This window comes from Vulpes lagopus, chromosome 19, assembly GCF_018345385.1.
Source record: "Vulpes lagopus strain Blue_001 chromosome 19, ASM1834538v1, whole genome shotgun sequence".
Classification (NCBI taxonomy): Eukaryota; Metazoa; Chordata; class Mammalia; order Carnivora; family Canidae; genus Vulpes; species Vulpes lagopus.
In genome coordinates, this window is record NC_054842.1 from 33,098,104 (window position 1) to 33,120,523 (window position 22,420).

Here is a 22,420-nt window from a genome sequence, read left to right on the forward strand (position 1 = left end):
TGATGCCCTCTCAAAGAAATGTCATAATGTCTTCAGGGAATTATCCTCATTTCAACCTAACCCTCCATCCATCTTGTATCAATTTTCTTCTTTTACCATAATGTAGAAATATATCTTAACATCAAACTATAAAAAGCCATTTATGTCCAATATTCTTGCCAAAATGTATTAATGGTAACAAATCACATCTCTGTAGGAAGCCTTGGCCATAACAGGTAGGCCTTACTATTGGGATAGCAGGTACCTTTTCCCTCTTCCTCCTCTGCACTGAGCCATGGCTCTCTAAAGCTGATACCAAGAACATTATGAGAACATGATTGTCAAAGTTTGCATCCAGTAGAGTTAGAAAAGTGGTTGCTAGGAGATTGCAAGGAAGAGTAGGAATGGAGGGCAAAAAAGCTAGAGGTGAGGACAAAGGGGGACTCAGCAGGGGATCAACAACCAAAGACAAAAATCTGAGCCAAATGCAGCAGACTCAGCCCAGTTACAGACCAGGGATTGCAGGGTCATGGGAAGAGTCCACTCAAAAGAACTCGATTGACAGAGTGAGGGGCTCTGGGTAAAAGAGACTCAGTGAGGCTTTCTGTTCACTGAGGCACGGGAAGGATAGGAATATGAGTCCAGTCCCAGGAAATAGGCTGGCAGGATCAAGGTATGAAGCATGACCCATCCACCTGGCAGACACATGAAGACAAGACTTTCTATCTAGCATCTGTGACCTGGGCACTCAAGCACAAGAGAACTTGGTAGGAATTACCCCCTCTCTGATGGAAGATGGCTACAGGGAGCCTGGCATCTCTGCCTCAGGTTTAAACGAGCCAAAATGTTGTAAGTCAAAAACTATTGATCTGCCAGTCTCCTTTTGAAAGGTGTGGCACTCAAACAGTTCTGATGATACATTTGGGTAAAGGCTAATAATTCTTCATTCATTCATGGATCATTTATTGGAAACTAATGTGTGCTAAATGCAGAGCCAGATGCTGAGGAGACAAGGACAAATACCTTAACGTATAGGTAGGTATTTACAGCTGCCTCCTGTCCTTTGACCAACACTCCTAGCTGCTTTAAGGAGCTCACAGATTAAACTTCTGGAGCTTTGTTGTGCTATCAGGAGAATGGGTAGAAGAGAAAACTGGAAGAAGTCAAGGGAGACCATATAATAAAGAACTGAGCCACAGATGCCTCGAGGAGTAGAGAGCAGATATTTGAAGGAGAGGGGAATGGAGAGACAGAGAAAACACATGAATGAGGCTGGAGTTGAGGTGGTGAGAAAATTAGGAGCAGGTGGGTCAATGATCATTAAAGGCCAGAATAGCAGAGGGAGAGAGAGAGAGAATATGCGTGTGTTTCTAATTTCTGCCCACAGTGTCTTGGAGAATTTATGAACTTCTTTGTGATTGGAATTGTGTTTTACTCTTGGGTGTCACATGATAATAAAACTGCTTACAAGGTGACCCAACTTTTTGGGGGGAATTACAAAAGAAGACATGGTCCCTGCCCTCCAGGTACTCAAAGTCAAATGGGAGAACAGACATTTAAGATAAACTAACACAATATAACCTTGCAAGTGCTGTGTCATACATCTATATAGGGCATGGGGTGGCAAATGAAGGAGAGGCCACTTAGCTCAAGGACAGCCAGATGTTCTCTCCACTGGAGCTTAGGAGGGGATTCTTTTTCTTAGCTCCCAAACCAATTACCAAGAGCACCCTATGCCTCAGCGCTAGACAAGAAGAGCAGAAAATCCAAATTCGCTCCTCAAACTGATCAGAATTCTGACCCCTCCAAGGCTCACCCGAGTATCAGGCTGCAGCCCACTTGGGCTGACTGAGGGCTTCCTTTTTCTTTTGACTGAGAGCTCCCTGGGCAGGACGTATCTTCTTTTTCACTCCTGTAACACCGAAACAAAGGAGAACGTGCGTAGACTGAGGTGTTAGCATCAGAGAACTCAGTACCAAATCAAGTGAAACACAAAGTCAGCCCCAGAGCTGCGGCAATATTATGGCTGAGGTTTGCATTGAGTTCGCTTCCCCCCAGGCTAAGGGAGGACTTAGAGTTTCCAGGCAGGGCTGAAGCAATCACTCCACTGGTTTGTGCCAGCCAAGTGACTCACTCTCAAACCTGTTTAATATGAAACAGCATTAGGAGACTGGATATAGCCTCAGGGAGATCAGCTGCTAACCAGCTCAGATTATAGCTGCAATCCCTTAAACGCAGCCACTTAAAGTGTCTCCACATGTCTTCCGTGGCACACAACACTGTGTAGGAAAGACACCGTCCTTGAGGTAGGAAGATCAACGTTGTGGTTTCCATTCTTTAGCAATTTGTCATGTGACTTGGGCCAGCCTCATCTGGAAAATGAGGCGGGTGCCTTGTCCATTAAATGGGGCAATACCTTCCCTCCCCACTCCCTGTGGTCATTTTGAGCACCGAATGAGAAATATGAAAATTAAGTGAGGATGAAAATGGCAGAAAGCTGTATGCCAGGTATTGCCATTATACACAGTATCATAAATCTCCTTTTATGCTTTCATTGGTACTACAGGGGATTTACTTAAATGGCAGGAATGAGGAAATAAACACAACAAGAATTTTGCTTCATACTTTAATATCAACAGCTTTGAAAACACCAATTTGGCCAGTTATTGTGGACTTTTGTCATCCAGGCAGTAAATTGGAGTCTTCTCAAGAAGATTAGAGCTCCCCTCATCAGTGTTATCTGAGGCTATCAATCAGACCATCTCTGGTATTTTCTAGTGAGAACTCTAAAGAGATCCCTGTTAGGGAAATTTATCAAACTATTTCTCCCATTTGCAATTACAGGGACAAGAAGATAAACAAAAGGCTCTTTGTTTTTTTCTTTTCTGCCTTCTCCTCCTCTTGTCTTTTTTTTTTTTTTTTAAGATTTTATTTATTTATTTATGAGAGACAGAGAGAGGCAGAGGGAGAAGCACGCTCCACACAGGGGGCCCGACATGGGACTCGACATGGGACTCGATCCCGGGTCTCCAGGATCAAACCCTGGGCCAACGGCAGCCACCAAACAGCTGAGCCACCTGGGCTGCCCCTCCTCTTGTCTTTTTCTTCCTCCTCTTAATCCTTTTTTGTTCTGCTCCCATCTCTATCTCCCAAAGGAACTGTGTGAACTATGTGATGTGGGTAAGGTGAGTGAAGCACTTGCCTCAGATGAATATTCTAATTGGGCGCCAACAAAACTCAATAATAAAGATAAATATATATATACATTTTAAAAATATTTATTCATCTGAGAGAGAAAGAACTCAGGTGCACAAGAAGGGGGAGGGGCAAAGGGAGGAGGAAAGGGAGAGGGGGGAGAGAGAGAGAGAGAGAGAGAGAGAGAGAGAGAGAGAGAGAACTCCCAGCAACTCCCCACAGAGCATTGGAGTCTAAAGCAGGGCTCAATCTCATGACCCTGAGATCATGACCTGAACTAAAACCAAGAGTGGGATGCTCAACTGACTAAGCCACCCAGATACACCAAGATAAATATATTTTAATGAATATTTTTAAAAACAAAATTAATGCCCAAAAGCCACGATGAGCAAAATATCAAAATTTTAAATAAAATCAGTAGCAGTGTCATGCCAAGACATACGGAAGCCTGATGCAAGAAGAAAAATCAGTAATATTGATCCTATCTTTACTTAAAATTTGCTTTTTTGTTCAGCATGGATTTTTGCCTTAATTTTGATGTATCATAGATAGCAATTTTTTTCTTTCCAGGTGGCATCTAAAATTATAGTTTGCCTTAGCATGGATGGCATCCTAAGTTTGGTTAAATGCTTTCCATGTGATATGTAGAACAAGCATGACTCCTGGCAGTCAAACTCAATTTGGCTTTCTCTCCTGCCATTTCCAAACATGAATTCAGTGGAAGTCACCTTCCCTGCTCCAGAATGAAAGCTCTATGAATCTCGTGGCTTTTCTGCTCATTCTTAAATAATGGACAAGTCCCACAATCATTTTAAGTCACAAGCACCATCTCAGTTTAGCGATTACAGCACACAATCCCGTGAGATGATAAAAACTCACAATGTTTAGTGGTCAATCTGCCCCTCTGCCAGCCCAGGCTTGGCAGCTGGCAGCAAGAAAAGGGAATAGGGCCTTCTGCTGTCAGCTCTCTCTACCTATTTTCCTTGCCTACTTAAAACCTACCATTTTATTCTCTCCCCACCTCATAAGGACTTGTCAGTGAAGAGAGGAAGGAAATACATCAGTTCTTACCTGACTGGGTGGCTTTACATTCTCTGGGCCAGGATGATGGTTAACAGGGACCCTTTCTCCCTGGGTCATCTTCATTGGCTCATCAGGGCTTCTTCCTACCTCCAGGCTTCTGGACTGTTCCATTTGGATGGTGGGTACATGAACGTTTATCATTAACTCTACTTTTCTGTATGCTTTATATATTCTAAATTTTCTTAATTTTTCTTTTAAAGAAAGAACTGTGGAATGCCTGCGTGGCTTGGCAATTGAATGTCTGCCTTTGGCTGAGGGCATGATCCCAGGGTCTGGGTATCGAGTCCCGCATCAGGCTCCCTGCCAAGAGCCTGCTTCTCCTTCTGCCTGTGTCTCTGCCTCTCTGTGTGTGTCTCTCATGAACAAATAAATAAAAATCTTTTAAAAAATAAGAAAAGAACAGTAAGAGAAAATAAGGGGGAAGAATCCTAACTACATGAAAACAACCTTTGCTGGATAGAAACCTCTTTCTACTCTCTCTCTCTCTCTCTCTCTCTCTCCTTTTTTCACACACACACACACACACACACACACACACACTCATTTTACTACCAGCCATTCCTGTTCCCGTGGCCTTCATTTTTATCACCTCTATAGACCTATAAAAATAAAAGTTTGTCTAGATGAAGATAAACTTCCTTGCCCTGTCACATGCTAGTTTATTTCTCACTCCTTCTGAATAAGCAGAACAATCTCCCACTGGTTTCTAATTTCTTCAAGAATAAATGGCCCTGGCCAGAATCCAGTCCACTCCCAGTCCCCTGGGAACTCTTCAAGAGAACTAGAACATCTCTGCCCTCGACCTCTAAGGCAGAAATCAACAAGAGTCCCAGGGCAAGAAAAGCACTGTAAAAACAGCAGTGCCATCAAAGGCAGAAAACACTTCTTGTACTCTCCACTGAGAGTCCCACTCTACTGCCTGTCTCCAGGCATTGGAACTGAAAAGAGAAGAATGTGGCAGAGTCTTACCAGTTGTCCCCACTTTAGTAAAATAATTGCCTTCATTGTTTAGCTTCACAATGCTGGCAATATACTGTTTATATCCTGGAGCACTCATTTTCCATACCGAGTCTTCAATATTTTGCTTTACTGGTAATATTTAAATGTGTAGTTCTACTTTGCCTTTAAGGATCTATAGAGGTTGGAACAGGAAAACACTAAATTCTCATTCATTCCAAAGGGCCTGATTCTGGGTATCTGAAGCAAAACACTTTCCAACATGACACGTTTCAGGATCACAAGGAAGAGAAAACAGCTTGCTGTGGGCAGATATTGCAGATAAATCCACAAAACCAATGCAGAGTCCACACCCTCTGGGACTAAGGCTGGTTTTCACAGTTGGGGAGTTGCTTGCAACAGCTGGCTGGGCCTGGGAGGCAGAGCTTTGAGTGTGGAAGTGACAGAAGGGGGATGGGCCAAGTGACAGGCATCCGTTCAGGGAGTCAAGTCTGTACTTACCAATTTTCCTCACTCCCTTCAATCTCCTTCTAATATTCGTCCCAGAGGGATTAATAAAAATGAACAGAAAATGCTCATAGATGAGACAAGTTTTAAAAAATGCGAAAAGCGTGAAGAATCTCAGTACAGGAATGGAATTCTATTACGCCATAAACTCAGATGGAGGGGGAAATAATCGCATCTTTATTTTCACTAACCTGTAACTGAAAATGTAGCATTTCCCTCCATTATAAATGGAGGCAATAAACCACAGCAGTCTTAGCAGAACTGATGACTTTGTCACTAGTAGAATTTATAGATATTTTCAATTAGTAAATCTTTACAGTTGTTGCAAATACCTTGAAATATCATTTTTGTTCATCATTGCTGTGAAATTATGAAAGTAATTAAATTTGTCGCATGACCTTTATGTTTAATCTGTTAACAAAGAAGCATATATAAATGTACTACATATTTCTTTTAATATTTTGATAACTATATTTCAATAATTGGTTTCCTTTTTGATCCTATGTATTTTATGAAATAGATTTTAGGACATTATTCTAAGAATAATTCTAGATCCATAGGCTTCATCAGATTGCCAAAGGAATCTATGAAGGCAAAAACATTAAGAACTCTTTTATTAGGCAGTTGCAGACTAGTTGCCAGTGGGGATGGGGAGTGGGGGGGGAGTGTGGTGGAGGTATGCAGAATGCCATCAACTCAGATCCAAAAATGTTTGAAAAAAGGTTTTGGGGGGAAAAAGAGGGAGAGGGGTCAAAATATAACTTTAGGTATCCCTAGGGACTGTGCAATTCACAAGGTAATGAAACAAGTTAAATTCCAGGCAAAAGGCATGTATTTAGGAATTCTCTTGGTAAAAAGCCCAGTGATATAAGAAGGGATCCAACTTGGCAAAGTGTAGTTTGGGAGGAGTAATTCTGGATGGTGACCTTAGATTCAGGGACCAAGGCCCTAACCTCTAACAAATAACTCAAGTCTGTAATAGTCTCACGTCTCACATCTCACATCTTCTCCAAGTAACTGTTAACTCCATTGGGTAAACATTCTTTCCACTCTGGGAAGGAACCTAGAAATGAATGCAATAGAAGCTTTTATAACCAATTTTCACTTAAATTATTAAGTTAAATAACCTTCTTCATTCCTTCTATAAAATCTACCAACTGACCCTGAGGCACACTGAACACTTGCAGCCAGTGGCATATTCTCAAAACTCAATAATAAGAAAACAAATAGCTCAATTAAAAATAGAGCAAAACCTGTGTATGTATATATGTATGTATGTATGTATGTATGTATTTTAAATGTGGGCTCCATGCCCAGGGCTTGAACTCACAACACTGAGATCAAGGCCTGAGTTGAGATCAAGTGTTGGATGCTTCACCAACGGAGCCACTCTGGGGCCCCTAAACCAATCCAATTATTAAGGCCTACTTTATAGCTATCTCTCTGACAATACCACACAGTAATCAAAACACTGTGTTATTGGCAAGGAATAGCCAAACGGATCAAACGAACAGAACAGAGAATCCAGAAACAGAGTCATACAAATATGCCCAAACGATTTTTTAAAATAGGCTTATTTTTAAGAAGAGTTTTTGATTTGTAGGAAAATTAAGCAGATAGTACAAAAAGTTCCCATGTACTGCACCCAGGATCCCTCATTATTAACATCTTATATTAGTATAGTACATCTATACAATTAAGCAGTAAATATTGATACATTATAATTAGCTAATAGTCATAGTGTATTCAGATTCCCTTTGTGTTTAGTTGTCATGTCTCAGGCTCTTCTTGCCTGTGACAATTTCTCAGACTTTCCTTGTTTTTGTGATCTTGACAGCTTCGAGGAGGAGTACTGGTCATATATTTTGTAGGATGCTCCCCTTTTGGAATGTGTCTGCTGTTTTTCTCATGGTAAGACTGGAATGATGGGTTATTGGAAGGAGGATTACAGAAGTAAAGTGCCATTTTTATCACATCATATTAAGAGTCAATATTTATTAACATGATTTATGATTTTGATGTTGAGTTGGGCTGAGGTAGTTTTTGTCAGATTTCTCTATTATAAAGGTACTTTCCCCCTATTTTCAGTCTTTGGAAGAAAGTCACTATGCACAGCCCACACCTAAAGAGTAGGGATTTATGTTCCTCTCCTTGAGGACAAAATATCTGCATCAATCATTTGGCATTCTGAGTGGGAGATTTGTCTATTCTCTCCATTTATTATTATTCAATCATTTATCTCAGTATGGGTTCATAGTTTATTTGTTCCCTGAGCTATAATCTAATTCTACTTTTTTTTAAATTCAAATTATTCTAACCTTAGTCATTAGGCACCCTAGTGCCTAGTCAGGTTCTATGTACCTTTGATATACCCCCAATCCATGTGTTTTTGGTTTTTCTTTAATCACTTCCTTACTTTCTGATATTACAAAATACTTCTGAATCATCTATATATCTTTTTCCCTAGTTCTAGAATAAATCATTTCTCTAAGGAGCCCTATTCCTTTTACTAGAGAATGGTATTAGAAAACACAATCTGCTCTAAACATTGGTGTGCAGGTGTCTCAGTCTTTCACTGCATCTGTATCTTTGGGGTAAATCCCCAGCAGTGCAACTGCTGGGTCATAGGGTAGCTCTATTTTTAACTCTTTAAGGAATGTCCACAATAGCCAAACTGTGGAAGGAGTCTCGGTGTCCATTGAAAGATGAATGGATAAAGAAGATGTGATGTGATACACACACACACACACACACACACACACACACACACACAATGGAATATTACTCAGCCATTAGAAATGATGAATACCCACCATTTGCTTCAAAAAGGATAGAACTGAAGGGTATTATGCTGAGTGAAGTAAGTCAATCAGAGAAGGACAAACATTTTATTTTTTCATTCATACGGGAAATATAAAAAATAGTGAAAGACATTATAGAGGAAAGGAGAGAAAATGAGTGGGAAATATCAGAGAGGGTGACAGAACATGAGAGACTCCTAACTCTTGGAAACGAACAACGGGTAGTGGAAGGGGAGTGGAAGGAAGGGAAGGCGGGGACATGGGGTGAATGGGTGACGGGCACTGAGGGGGGCACTTGACAGGATGAGCACTGGGTATTATACTATATGTTGGCAAATCAAACTCCAATAAAAAAATAAACAGAAAGAAAGAAAGAAACAAACAATCTGGGTATCAGGTGCACTGCTTGCTATTGGATGATCAACTAATTTTTGACAAACATCCAAAAGCTAGTCAATAGAGGAAGGATAACCATTTCAACAAATGGTGCTGCAGCAACTGGACATCCAAAGGCAAAGAAAGAAAAGGAAGGAAGGAAGGGGGGAGGAAAGGAAAGAGGGAGGGAGGGAGGAAGAACGGAAGGAAGGATATCAATATAAACCTCATGTATTTTTGTAAAAGATTAACTCAAATGAATCATGGATGTAATGTAAAATGTAAACCTGTAAAAGTTTTGAAAAAAAATAGTAGAAAAATCTTCAGAATCCAGGACTAGGCAAATAGTTCTTTGACTTGACACCAAAACATGACCCATAAAAGGAAAAATTGATAAACTGGACCTCATCAAAATTAGGAACTTTTGCTTTGCAAAAACTCTGTTAAGAGAATGAAAATACAAACTATCAGAGAGTGGGAGAAAAAATACTTGCAAACCACATATCTGATGAAAGACTAGTGTCTAGAATATATAAAGAAATCTCAAACCCAGCAGGACAAAACAACGAATCTAATTAGAAAGTGGGCCAAAGACGTGAACAGACATTTCACCCAAAGAATATAATGTGATATAAAAGCACATGAAAAGATGTTCAATGTTATTAAACATTAGAGAAATGAAAATTTAAACATCAATGACATAACTTTCAGATAAATGAAAAATATATTCACACAAAAACCTGTATACAAATGTTTCTTGTAGCTTTTTTTCATGATGGTCCAAACTGGAAACAATCTAGATATCCTTCAATGGGTGAATAGTCAAATAAACTGTGGTATATCCATAACATGGGAATAGTACTCAGCAATACAAAGGAACAGACTAATGACACACACCACTTGGATAAATCTCCAGACAATTATTCAGAGATCAGTGGCTTCCGGGAGCTAGGGCTGGTGGAAAGGCATGGAGGAATTGAGTACAAAGGAGTAGCACAAGGGAATTTGGGGAGGTGATAGAAATCTATGTTGATCATGGTAGTGGAAGTTATATGTCTGCAAAGTGTTTGTAAAACTCACAGGACTGTATACTCTATACCCAAAGGAGTATATTTTATTGTATGTAAGTTATAACTTAATTTTTTAAAACATGAAAAATGAAGAAGCTTTTAAAACCAAGTCCCACTTAGTTCAACTACTAGATTAACCAACATTCCCCATTCCCTCTGTAAAATATCCAGTTGGTACCTAGGACACTTATAGCTGACCACTTACAGCTAGTTCCTCTCTGGTATTTTGACATTTTCTGCTCCTACTAGCTGAGCACAACACATACCAAGAATCAGTTGCATTTGTTTCCAAATCTACAGACGTTAGCTGTGTTTGCTATTATAATGACCTAATATAATTAAATATGACAAAAGATCATGAAATCTAAATGAAGAAAGGAAGGATTATTGTTTCTATTAAAATTAGGATGAATGCTTTAGGAAGACTAGCTAATGACAACTTAGTAAAAAAAACTCTTTTAAAAAATACTTATTTATTTTAGAGAGAGAGGGAAGGGGAGAGAGAGAATCTAAAGAAGACTCCCCACTGAGCACAGAGCTGGACTCAGGGCTTCATCTCATGACCCATGAGATGATGACTTGAGCCAAAATCACAAGTCGGACACTTAACTTACTGAGCTATCCAGGTGCTCCTAAAAAAAATTCTTAAACTGAAAGTTTAAGTTAAAAAAAGATTGCAAGGAGGGGATCCCTGGGTGGCGCAGCGGTTTAGCGCCTGCCTTTGACCCAGGGCGCGATCCTGGAGACCCGGGATCAAATCCCACGTCGGGCTCCCGGTACATGGAGCCTGCTTCTCCCTCTGCCTGTGTCTCTGCCTCTTTCTCTCTCTGTGTGACTATCATACATAAATTAAAAAAAAAAAAGATTGCAAGGAAATGAATAATCTAAAAATCAATCCACATTTACATTGCTTTCCAAGTGGCTTAAAGATTTTGCTCCATTTTAACATTCCAAACTAGAAATCATGGAGGATATTAAATGAGAGTGGTTTATGCAACAAAAATGTCTTGAAACTCCAATTAATAGATTCATACTCAAAGAAACGGTATGGAAAATGAGGTGTATATCTACACATTCTAAACTAAACATTTATATTTTCTAAACATTAAACTTGGGACGCCTGGGTAGCTTAGTGGTTGAGCGTCTGCCTTCAGCTCAGGGCATGATCCTGGAGTCCCAGGATCCAAGTCCCACATCGTGCTCCCTGCATGGAGCCTGCTTCTCCCTCTGCCTATGCCTCTGCTTCTCTCTCTGTGTGTCTCTCATGAATAAATAAATAAATAATCTTTAAAAAAATAAACATTAAGCTTAAAATATTGGACTGTGTATGATTACTTATGATTCCTCACGTTTGCTGAATTTTTTTACCAGCCAATCTTATAGTCTCCAAATAAGAGTGAAGAAGTGACTCAAATCTGAGATTTAACACCTTTTGTGTTGAGTCCTAGAATAAGTTATTTTTTAATCCCTTTGGCAATTTGGATGTATTTCATTTGACAGGTGACGTACTTGAAATGTTGAATTTAGATTGTGATTTTAATTTCAAATGTTTAAAGGGATTTAATTGATAGTCATTGGGGATTTAAATTTGAGACATGTAAAAGTTGAATTGATTATGTTTATTTTATGTTCGAATTTTTCAGAGAATCTGAAGTATTAAAATCTATAACCTCTGAGTTATAAGGTTTGTAAACAGAGTGTAAGTACTTAAAAATATTGGTTTATTAGAATTGTAAGCTTGCTTTTTGAATGTTTGAAGTGCTTTAAAGAATCAAATATATTACATTTGTAGCTGTAGTTAGAAAAATCTAAGAATTTAACCAAGTTAATAATACATGTTTAGGGAACTTAACCTACGATATTTATAAGCTAATTTTAAGTTATAATAGAATAGGTTCATAAATAAAACTATAAAGAAAGTTTAAAGTTAAACCTAAAGGTCTAAGAAAAACTAGATGTGAAAACTGGATACCCTTTGGCCTTCTGGGTGGCTCAGTCGGTTAAGCATCTACCTTCGGCTCAGGTCATGATCCCAGGCTCCTGGGATCAAGCCCCACGTCCAGTTCTCTGCTCAGAAGGGAGCCTGGTTCTCCCTATCCCTCTGCCTGCCACTCCCTCTGCTTGTGTGCTCTCTCTCTCTCTCTCTCTCTGTGTCAAATAAATACAAAATAAAATCTTAAAAATGAAAACTAGATACCTTTGATAAATTTGACATTTGTTATATAAGAGTAGCTTTACGTGTTTTCAGGGCTTTTTCTTTCTATATACAAAAGCTTGCCTTGTACGTTAAAATACTCAAATAATAAAATAAAGAATTAACTTCTCCCACATTCTTGTTCTCCCAAAAACGAGCTCATTAACATTCAAGCAAAGAAAATCAAACACTTGAAACACAGAGTTACCATATAATCCTGTAATTCCACAGCTAGATATATAACCAAGAGAAATAAAGGCATATACCCATATAAAGACTTAGACGTGGATATTCATGGTAGCCTTATTTGTGATAGCAAACCTGGAAGCAACCCTGATGGCCATTAGAAGGTAAATGAATAAATGAACTATAGTATGGCCATACGATGAAATATTCTTCAGCAATAAAAAGGAATAAAGTACTGAGACACAGATCAGTACAACATGAACAAACCCTGACAATATTATGCCACATATATAAAAGAAGCCAGATACAAAAGGCACATGTTATGATTCTATTTCCTTTTTTTTTTTTTTAAGATTTTATTTATTTATTTATTCATGAGAAATAGAGAGAGGCAGACATGGGCAGAGGCAGGCTTCCCACAGGGAGCCTGATGCAGGACTCCATCCCGAGACTCTGGGATCATCACCTGAGCCAAAGGCAGATGCTCAACCACTGAGCCACCTAGATGCATCTATGACTCTATTTCTATGAAATGTCCAGAATACTTATCAATACGGAAAGTAGATCAGTTTCGTTGCCTATGGCCAGAAGGAAGGACAGGTACAAATGAGAGTGACTTAACAGTATGGAGTTTCTTTTGGGGTTGATAAAAATGTTCTAAAATTAATTTTGGTGACGATTGTACATCTCTGTGGATATACCAAAAACCATTGAATTGTACATTTTAAATAGGTGAACTATATGGTATGTAAATTAGGTCTTAAAAGAAGCTGCTACAGGAAGGTAGAAGAAAAGGGAAGGAGGAAGGGAGAGAGGGAGGAGAAAACAAAAAGAAAAAAAAGAAAATCAAACACAAACTTCAGACTTCTCAGATTTCCCAGAATAACCACATTACCCCTATGGGGAAACAGGGATCTCTGGAGTCTCTTGCACAGATATCCAATGACATTATTCTGTTGTGGGTATCCTGCTTCTTCACGTTGTGCTCTTATTAATTAAAATCTTGTATGGTGCATCTGAGTGAGCCCAGGTCACATACTGTGTCCTAGCTACACAGGATGTGGGAAAAGTGGGTTCTGGCTTCCACCTTGAAAGTCAAGTCAGGACTCCTAACAGTAGAGATTCCCCAAATAAAGGAAAGCTATGCAACAGGTGCTAGGAAACTATAAGACTATGACACACTGTTCACTACATTTAGCCATATGTGGAGAGTGAATTAAAGGGGACAAGATGTGAGGCAGAGAGACCAGTTAGGTGGCTAGTACATGCCCACAAAGAGACATGGTGATCACCTGAACTAGTGATAACTGACAAAGCAGTAATAGAGGCAGAGAGGAGCAAACAGATTTGAGAATCAATTTGAAAGAAAAATAAAAATTTGGAGATTTGTTCCATGAGAGAAATGAGGGAGCAAGAAGTGTTAAGAAATTTTGGCCTAAGTAACTGAGGGGATAATGGGATCTTGACCTAAGATAAGAAGGAAGGAGGAGAAACAGGTTGGGGAGTTAGGGGAAGGAGAAGAGAATACATTGAATTATAGACATGTTATTGGTTTTTAATATAATTCCATTGTGGTCAGAGACCATACTTTGTATTACTTGAATTCTTTTAAATTTATTGACATTTGTTTTAGGGCACAAAATCTGGCCTATCTTGATAAATATTTTGCGCAAAACTGAAAAGTATGTGAATTCTGTTATTGGAAGGAGTGTCCTACAAAAGTCAATTAAGTAAGTTGCTTGATAGTGTTATACAAGTCTTCTCTATCTTTGCTAATTTTCTGTCAATTTGTCCTATCAATTACTGAGAGAAAGATATGGAAATCTACAACTATTGATTATAGATTTGCCATTTCTCCTTGCTCCTATCTATTTTTCCCTGATGGATTATTAAATGCACAAAGATTTACAACTGTTATGTCCTCTTATTGAATTGACCCCTTTATAATATGGCTTTTTACTCCCTGTAATATTCTTTATCTGAAGTATTTTCTTTTGAGGAGTTTTCTTTTGTTTGCATAATCTCTTTCTATTCTTTTGTTTTTAACCTATTTGTGTCTTTGCATTTAAAGTGCATTCCTCATAAACAGCATCTTGTATCTTCTTTTTAACCCAGTTTCTGCCTTTTAATTGGAGGTATTTAGTCCATTTATATTTACTGTGATTATTGCTATGGTATGGTTTAAGTCTATTATCTTAATTATTTTTTGTATTTCTAATCTCTTCTCTGTGGTTTTTTCCATCTTCTTTTGGATTAGTTGATTTTTTTCTTTACATATTAACTCCTTTGTTGTTCTATTGTTGTCTTGTTATTTTAGTAGTTACTTTAGGGTTGATAGTATACATCTTTAACTTACCAAAATCTACCTTCAAGTGAAATTATACCACTTCAACTATAAATATAGTATAAGTAACTTATAGCACTGTACTTTATTTCTGGCTTTTTTGCTTTTTTTGTCATGTATTTTACTTGTTTATATTATAAACCTCAAAATTAGGACTGCCAGATCTAGCAAAGAAAAAGACAGGACACCCAGTTAAATCTATGTTTCAGATAAATAATGAATAACTTCATAAAATAAGTGTGTTCATGCAATATTTAGATACTTATACTAAAAAAGTAACATTTATCTGAAATACAAATTTGACTGGGCATCCTGTATTTTTATCTGGGAATCATACCCATAATACACTGTTGTTATTTTTGTCTAAATAGTCATTATCTTTTAAAGATATTTCAATCTCTTTAAAGTAATAAATAATTTTAATTTTTTATATATTTATACATGCAATTACTATTTACTTTTTTTGTTTTTTCTTCTTTTCTGTATATCCATAATTCCATCTGCTATCATTTTCATTATGCATGGAGGACTTTCTTTAGCATTTATTTTAGTGCAGGTCTGCTATGATGAATTCTTTTAGCTTTTGTATATCTGCAAAAAGTCTATATTTTGCCTTCTTTTAAGAAATAATCTAGATAAGACTAGAATTCTAAATTGATAAGTTTTTTTTTCTGCTACTTTAAAAATGCTGCTCTACTATCTTCTTGTTTACACTGTTTCTAACGAGATTTGTTGTCATTCTTTCTTTGTTCCTCCGTATATAACATGTCTTTTTTACTTTTTATTGCTGATGTTGAGCAGTTTAATTATGACATAACTTCATGTGGTTTTCTTTATGTTTCTTCTGTTTAGGATATGTTGAAACTCTTAGATCGATGAGTCTATAGTTTTCATAAATTTTGGAAATGTTTTGGTGGGGGGATGGGTGATAGGGATTGAGGAGTGCACTTTTCCTGATGTGAACACAAACTTAAGGGCACCGCAGTAGCTCAATTGGTTAAGCGACTGCCTTTGGCTCAGGTCAGGATCCTAGGGTCCTGGGATCAAGCCCCACATTGGGCTCCCTGCTCAGTGGGGAGCCTGCTTCTCCCTCTCCCTCTCCCTCTGCTTGTGCTTTCTCTCTGTGTCAAATAAATAAGTAAAATCTTTTTTTTTTTTTCTTTTTTTTTTTCCTTTTTTTTCTTTTTTTTTCTTTTTTTTAAATTTATTTATGATAGTCACAGAGAGAGAGAGAGGCAGAGACACAGGCTGAGGAAGAAGCAGGCTCCATGCACCGGGAGCCTGATGTGGGATTCGATCCCGGGTCTCCAGGATCACGCCCTGGGCCAAAGGCAGGCGCCAAACCGTTGCGCCACCCAGGGATCCCAAGTAAAATCTTTTTTAAAAAGAAAACTACACACACAAACTTAAAAAATTTTTGGAAATTTTTAGTCATGATTTATACAAATATTTTTTGTCCCCCTCTCTTTCCTTTGGAGATTCCATTTACATATAAAAATTAGACCACTTGAAATTGTTCCACAGCTCACTGATGCTCTTTTCCAATTCTTTTAAATCTTTATTCCCTTACATATGTTTCATTTTGGTTAATTTCTATCAGTATGACTTAAGTTTACTAATCTTTTCTTTGCAATGTCTAATTTGCCATTAATCCTATCCAGTGCATTTTTATTCAGACATTATAGCCTGCATCTCTAGAATTACAATTTGGCTCCTATTTTATTATATTTCTCATGTCTCTTTTAAGTTTTTGAATATTTGGAATACAGTTACAGTAACTGTTTTCATGTCCTTGTCTGCCAATTCTAACATCTATGACAGTTCTGTGTCTGATTTTGAACAATTAACTTTTTATTATGGTTTGTATTTTATTATTTTTTTTTTGGTTTGTATTTTATTAAATATGATCAAATATCTAGTTCTATTATCAGTTTAAGAGAAGAAAAGGGGTAGAGAACCATGTTAATACCACATGGGGTGCAATCAGCAAAGTGCAGAACGTAGGGGAACTCCATAGGACAAGCAATCACTTTCTTCAACATACGAAGTGCAACAAAAGAAAAGAGTTTAAGAGATTTTAACCAAATGCAATGTGAGGACCCTGTCTGAATCCTGACTTGAAGAAATAAACTATATAAAACATTTATAAGAAAATTGGGGGAAAAAAAAGAATATTGGGAAAATTTGAACAATGACTAGATGTTAAGAAATTGTTAATTTTTAAAGATATTATAATGGTTTGGTGGTTGTCATAAAAAATAGAGTATATTGTTTAGAGATACATAGTAAAGTATTTATGAGTAAAATATATGCTGCTTATGATTTGCTTCAAAATAATCCAAAGAGGGAAAGAAAAGGTGAGGTTCAGATAGAACAAACTGGCCAAGGGATGATAACTATTGAAACTGAGCAATGAATATATATTAGTTCATTATATTATTCTCTTCACTTTTGTAATATTTTATATTTTTCCACAATTAAAAAAAATCAGATGTTCTGTTGTCTGAGAAGACTTGCCCTATCTTCTCCCTACTCCTAATAAAATGAATTGTGCTCAGGACTGTTCCCCTACCATCCAAATAAATTAAACCCTCATTTATTTCCAAATCTTTCTCCCTAATTGGCTATAAACCCTTGAAAGCAAAAATTGTCCTATTAATTTTCTATTCTTTGTGTTCCCACCAACAACCACAGAGCCAGAGTGCTCAATAAATGGTAGCAAATCGTCAACTCTCTAGTTCCAGTTCACCCAAGGTGCCCATGGCAGAGGCTGACTCTATCCTATTAAATCAAATTTCCAGTTAGGTGCTCTGTCCTTTATAAATTCCAGTCATACTGCATATAAATGTATGGCAAAGGAACCAAAAGGAGTCCTTATGATGTAAAAATGGAGGCAATAAAACTGTCAAGACAAACCCGGAATCCAGCAGAGATTGGCAGGGTCAGCAGTACTGAAACTGTTTTATAGTTCACTATGTACTTCCTCTTCTTACAGGTATGCATTGCACTGTGACCTTTGCAAAGTCCTTCTGTCCTGCCCTGCCTTTCTCGCAGTACTGCTCTAAGTCTCAAATATGACACCATAATGCATTTAAAAGGGTTTATTTCTTTAAACTGGAAAGCAATATAAAGTTTAAAGCGTTATGGCTTCTTCCCAAGGCATTGAGACATCTCACAGAGCACATCAGCTTAGCTCCTCGAAAAATTGATAAAAATAGATGGAAATTTCAGTAAGCAAAGTCTGTTTCCTTGCAATATAAATATACACACGGCACCTATTCCATGCCTGGTGTTGTGCTAGGTGCTGGTGACACAGAGGGAGGACGGCCCAGGTGCCTAGGATCTTTCCTCACATAAAACCTAATCCTTGGCTCCTAGCTGTTCCTTACTCTTACTGCTCAGTCTCCTGGTTGACTTATTTATTGAGTTATTTGTATGCTTATGTATTTATTGATGAATTATTTTTAATTAAAAATTTTACAAATACACCCTAATCGGAGATTCCTAATTCTGGGGACAATTTCCATTTATTCTTGGAGAGGGCATGATTATGGGCAGGTGGTCTTTGATATTTCCTGTGGTAGTTAGCAGGAGGGCAATTTGGGGAGGCCGTGTCTTCCCTGCTATGGATGAACTTTTCTGTTTTTACCCACATTCCATGGTGTTAAGTCTGGGCAGTGGTTGGTTATAAGGGTGTGTGTCACAATAATTCATCAAGCTGTGCTTTGGGTCCGTATGGCTTTCTGTACGTGTCTTGAATTTCACAGTAACAGTTACAAATAAATCTTCCCGTCCTTCCAAACTCACCCAACTTGTCGACTTCACAAGGCAGGTGGCACAGGTGCGGGTCCCCAGGAGAGTCGGGTCTGCAGGAGGGGCTGCGTGTCCGCCATCTCCCGCCTCCACCGAATCCTGCTGCGGGCTCCGGGAGGGTGAAAGAGCCAATGACGGTGACAATAACAACGATCACAAAATGATAAGGGCAGGAAAATCGCAGTAATAACAAATCCGAGCGAAGAGACTTCGCAGCAAGCACCACGAATCACGTCCCTACGGGGGCGCCCCCCCCCGCCACCCCGGGTATCGAAGACCCCCGCGGGAGGCAGACGCTGCGGCTCTCGCGGCGCCCCTTGGCGGCCCCCTTCCCGGCTCGGGCCGGCGGGGTGGGCGGGGCCTGGCGGGCGGGGTGGGCGGGGCCTGGCGGGCGGGCGGGGCGGGGCCTGGCGGGCGGGCGCCAGGGGGCGGAGGTGACTGACGGGCGGGCGGGCGGCTGGGCGGGGCGCGCTCGGGCCTCGGCTTCTCACACGCCGCGCTCGCAGCCCAGATCCCGCGCCGCTGCGAGTCCGGGAGGCGAGCGCCGTCCGCGAGCTGAGGCAGCCGCCGGAGGAGGAGCCGCGGGCGCTGAGGTAGGCGCGGGGACGCCCGCCGCGCGGCCCGGAGCCCCGGTGCCCCCGGCCCCCGGCCCCCTGCCCGAGGGTGGTGGCGAGCCGGGGGGCGGCGCGCGGAGGCCCGAGCGGGCGGGGCCGGGGCCTGGGGGCGGGGACCGGCCTGGCCGGCGGGTCCGAGCGGCCGCGCGGCTCTGGGCCGGCGGGCAGGGCTGTGGCAGTCGGGCTTCGGGGCGGCGCGGGCGCCCGTGCACGCCCGGCTCGGTCCCAGGCCGTGGCAGCCCGGGAGATGTGGAAACGGCCGGCCCAGAGGGCACCCACGGAGCAGGGAAGGCGGGGGACGGCCTTGTCCCTCCCACTTTTGGGGCTCCCAGGCCAGTTCGCCCGCACAGCCCTCGGGAACTTGTTAACAGGAAAGCTTGGCAGAAAAACAAATGCCAACGTTTTGGAAGAACTGAGAGTCACGTCGTTAGGCGCTGAGGCTTTATTTTCCTTCCCCGCCCCCTGCCCAGCCTCAGCCCGACTTGGCCAAAGAAGGATGTGTCACCAGCTCGGGGCCTCGGGCGGGATCCTCGGCCTGGCTGAAAGCAGGAGTACCTGAAACAAAGGTAAACGGAGGCCGGGCACACCCTGGCTCTGCCCCGCGGGCCGCCCTCGCGCCCCCCCAGTGGGTGTCTCCCGCGCCGACCCTGGCCGCCGCCTCCGAGGGGCTTTCTCCCCGGGGACCTATCGATGGAAACCAGCTGGCCCGGCTCGGAGTTGATGTTGCATCCGCACTCTTGTTACGCTCACGGTATTCCCAATCCCCCAACTCTGGTAAAGCGTAAGGAGATTTTACCCGGTTGTAGCGGTCAGCGAATGTAAGGGAGGATAAATTGCTGTTTGTGAATGATGATGTATTTTCTTATTAGGAAATGGTCTGCAAGCACGAAATAAGAATTCTTAACACGTAAGCAAAAAAAAAAAAAAAAAAAGAGTGATTTGTGGTGCCTTCCAAAATCTGAAGTGTTCCTTCTCAAATCATTTACGTTATAAAGCATCCCCCAAACCTTTGGTGCCAGGCATTTTTCTTTGTTCTTTATTAGTGTCAGGCCCCAGTTTCTTGTAAACAGAGCACCCAATGCTGAGACCCTAAGAATTGCCATACTAGGTCAGAGCATGTGCATCCTGCTCAGTAGGCAGCAGGCTTGTGTTGTAGTAAAACACTGTTCTTTCGTGGTGATACCATTAAAATGATCTCCATCACATTCCTTTCAGAATGGCTTCTGAATCTGTGGCTTTTAGTGAAAGCCTTTTAAAAATCTATAGACCACTCCTAATTTATACATAAAATCTGTTCACATTTATTGCCTCCAAATGGCTCTCCTGGCCTCTCTTGACAGAAGGTGAGATGCTGCGGGGGGAAAAACTTGGATCTTCTATAAATCTGGGAGTTCAGAAATTGAGGACAGGGGAAACAAAGTAAAGTTGGTTTTTTTTTGTTTTTTTTTGTTTTTGTTTTTTTAAATAGGAAGCTTTGAAGAAGTCTTTATCAGGACCAGCCTGGCTGTTGAATTCAAAAATAGTTACATTCACTAACAACCTGAACATTGATCAGTTAAAGATTGATTTGTATTCTTAAGTATTTGCATATTTTAAAATGTAGTTGACATTCTGGACACTGAAAGGGTTATCTGACTTTATCTTAGTCTGAATTAATTTGACCTTAATGTTTAACTGAAATTCGCTGCCCTAAGAGAATGAAAGTTTTGTTTCAGCAAGAAGGGCATAAAGGAGATGAGTAATTTTGGAGTATGGAGTACTTGAGGGGGCACCTGTTCAAACTGTAACTTTGCTTTTAAACTCTTCATAGGCTCATTAGCTTTGGCAAACATAGATAGTCTCCACTGATTTCTCCCGTCACCTTTCAGTACACAGTTAAAGCTTTTCTAAACATCTTTACCCCACCCCTCAGCCCCAGAAAACCCTACCACCTGCAGTAGAGTTGATCACCCTTTTGGGTATTACCATCCTCTAAATTAGGGGTTTTCCTCCATGGTACTGTTGACATTTTGGACCAGATAATTCTTTGTTGTGGAGGGCTATCCTGGTCATTATAGGATGTTTAGCAGCATTCCTGACCTCTACTAAATAGATACCAGTAGTACCAGCCCCCCTACACACAATTATAACAGTCACATAACCCACACAGTTGTGACAATCAAAAATGCCTTCAGGTATTGCCAGAGGTCCTCTGAGAGAGCCAAAATCACTCCCCAGTTGAGAACCACTGTTCTAAATAGATTGTTGCCTTAACACCAGTGACCCAGCATTGTCTTCATTTGCTTATGTGTTGATTTTCTCTGCTATCATAAGTTTGAGGGCAGAGCAGAGTGATAGATGCACACATGTATAATGATAAAAATACCTCATTACAATTGTGATAAATTCTGGGAGAAGTGCAGGGTACTCTGAGTACATAAAACAAGGGTCCTGACCTAGTTTGGCAACAAGGGAAAGTTTCCTTGGAAAATGACCTTTAAGGTAAGGTGGACATTGAAGGATAAATAGAAATTATAAAGTGAACCCTAGGGGGACAATATTTCAGGCAGAAGGAATAGGATCTTTTCTGAGAACTCAGAGGCCAGTGTGGCTGGAACATGGAGAGTGGCTCTGGAAAAATTGGTAAAGGTTTTCTTCGAGTAACAGTTCTTGGTCCAGCCTGCTCATCCAAATCACAGGAGGAACTTACAGCAGTACTATTGCCTGGTCCATTAAATCAAAATGTCTCCAGTGGATCCTACTTCCTTCCCCAGCTGCCGTTTTCCCCACGCTTTCCAAAGGGATAAGCACTAGTACTAGATTTATCGTCCTCAGCATTTTTTTTGTTTGCACTCAAGCAAATGCATATTCTTATTTCTCCTGTTGTTTACAGAAATGGTAGTACACTGTACATATTATTCTTGTTCACAGCAATGTCTTTGAAATCTTTCATTTCAATACATAGCTTCCTTATTCTTTTGAATGACTGTATAGTATTCCATTGTATGGATATACCACAGATTATTGAACCATTCCTTTATTGGTGGACATTTAATTGTTTCTAATAGTGTACTATAATGAATAGTACAGCCATATGCCAGTTCACATGTGTGAATATAACTGTAGGATAAATTCTCAGAAGTGGAATTTAGAGTCAAATATGTACATACACACAAATATTTGTGTGTGAAAGATCACTCTGGTCACGTTGGAGAGAATGGTTTAGAAAGTAATAAGTGCTTGTGGGAAACAGCTGACCCTAATTAAGGTAACAAATGCTGTAGAATACATTTTGTTCCCCTACAATTCAATTTTGAAGCCCT

General features: G+C 40.1%; 1 protein-coding gene and 1 long non-coding RNA gene across 10 annotated transcripts in view; one reads left to right on the top strand and one right to left on the bottom strand.

Moving 5' to 3' along the window:
• LOC121479135 overlaps nt 1-18,857 on the bottom strand; it is a 333,169-nt gene extending 314,312 nt beyond the window's left edge. For all 7 annotated transcript variants that reach the window (XR_005984660.1, XR_005984656.1, XR_005984657.1 and 4 more), the window contains exons 1-2: nt 18,499-18,857; nt 1,796-1,891 (exon numbers count right to left, since the gene is read on the bottom strand). This is a non-coding gene — a long non-coding RNA (uncharacterized LOC121479135). The remainder of the gene's footprint in view (nt 1-1,795; nt 1,892-18,498) is intronic.
• Nucleotides 18,858-18,951: 94 nt separating this feature from the next.
• Nucleotides 18,952-22,420, top strand: part of PPP2R3A (protein phosphatase 2 regulatory subunit B''alpha) — a 213,279-nt gene continuing 209,810 nt past the window's right edge. Inside the window, exons 1-2 of one of the 3 annotated variants that reach the window (XM_041733964.1) lie at nt 18,952-19,097; nt 19,589-19,684. The gene's annotated coding sequence lies outside the window, so the exon portion shown is untranslated. The remainder of the gene's footprint in view (nt 19,098-19,588; nt 19,685-22,420) is intronic. The other 2 variants (XM_041733967.1, XM_041733965.1) reach the window with 2 other exon arrangements.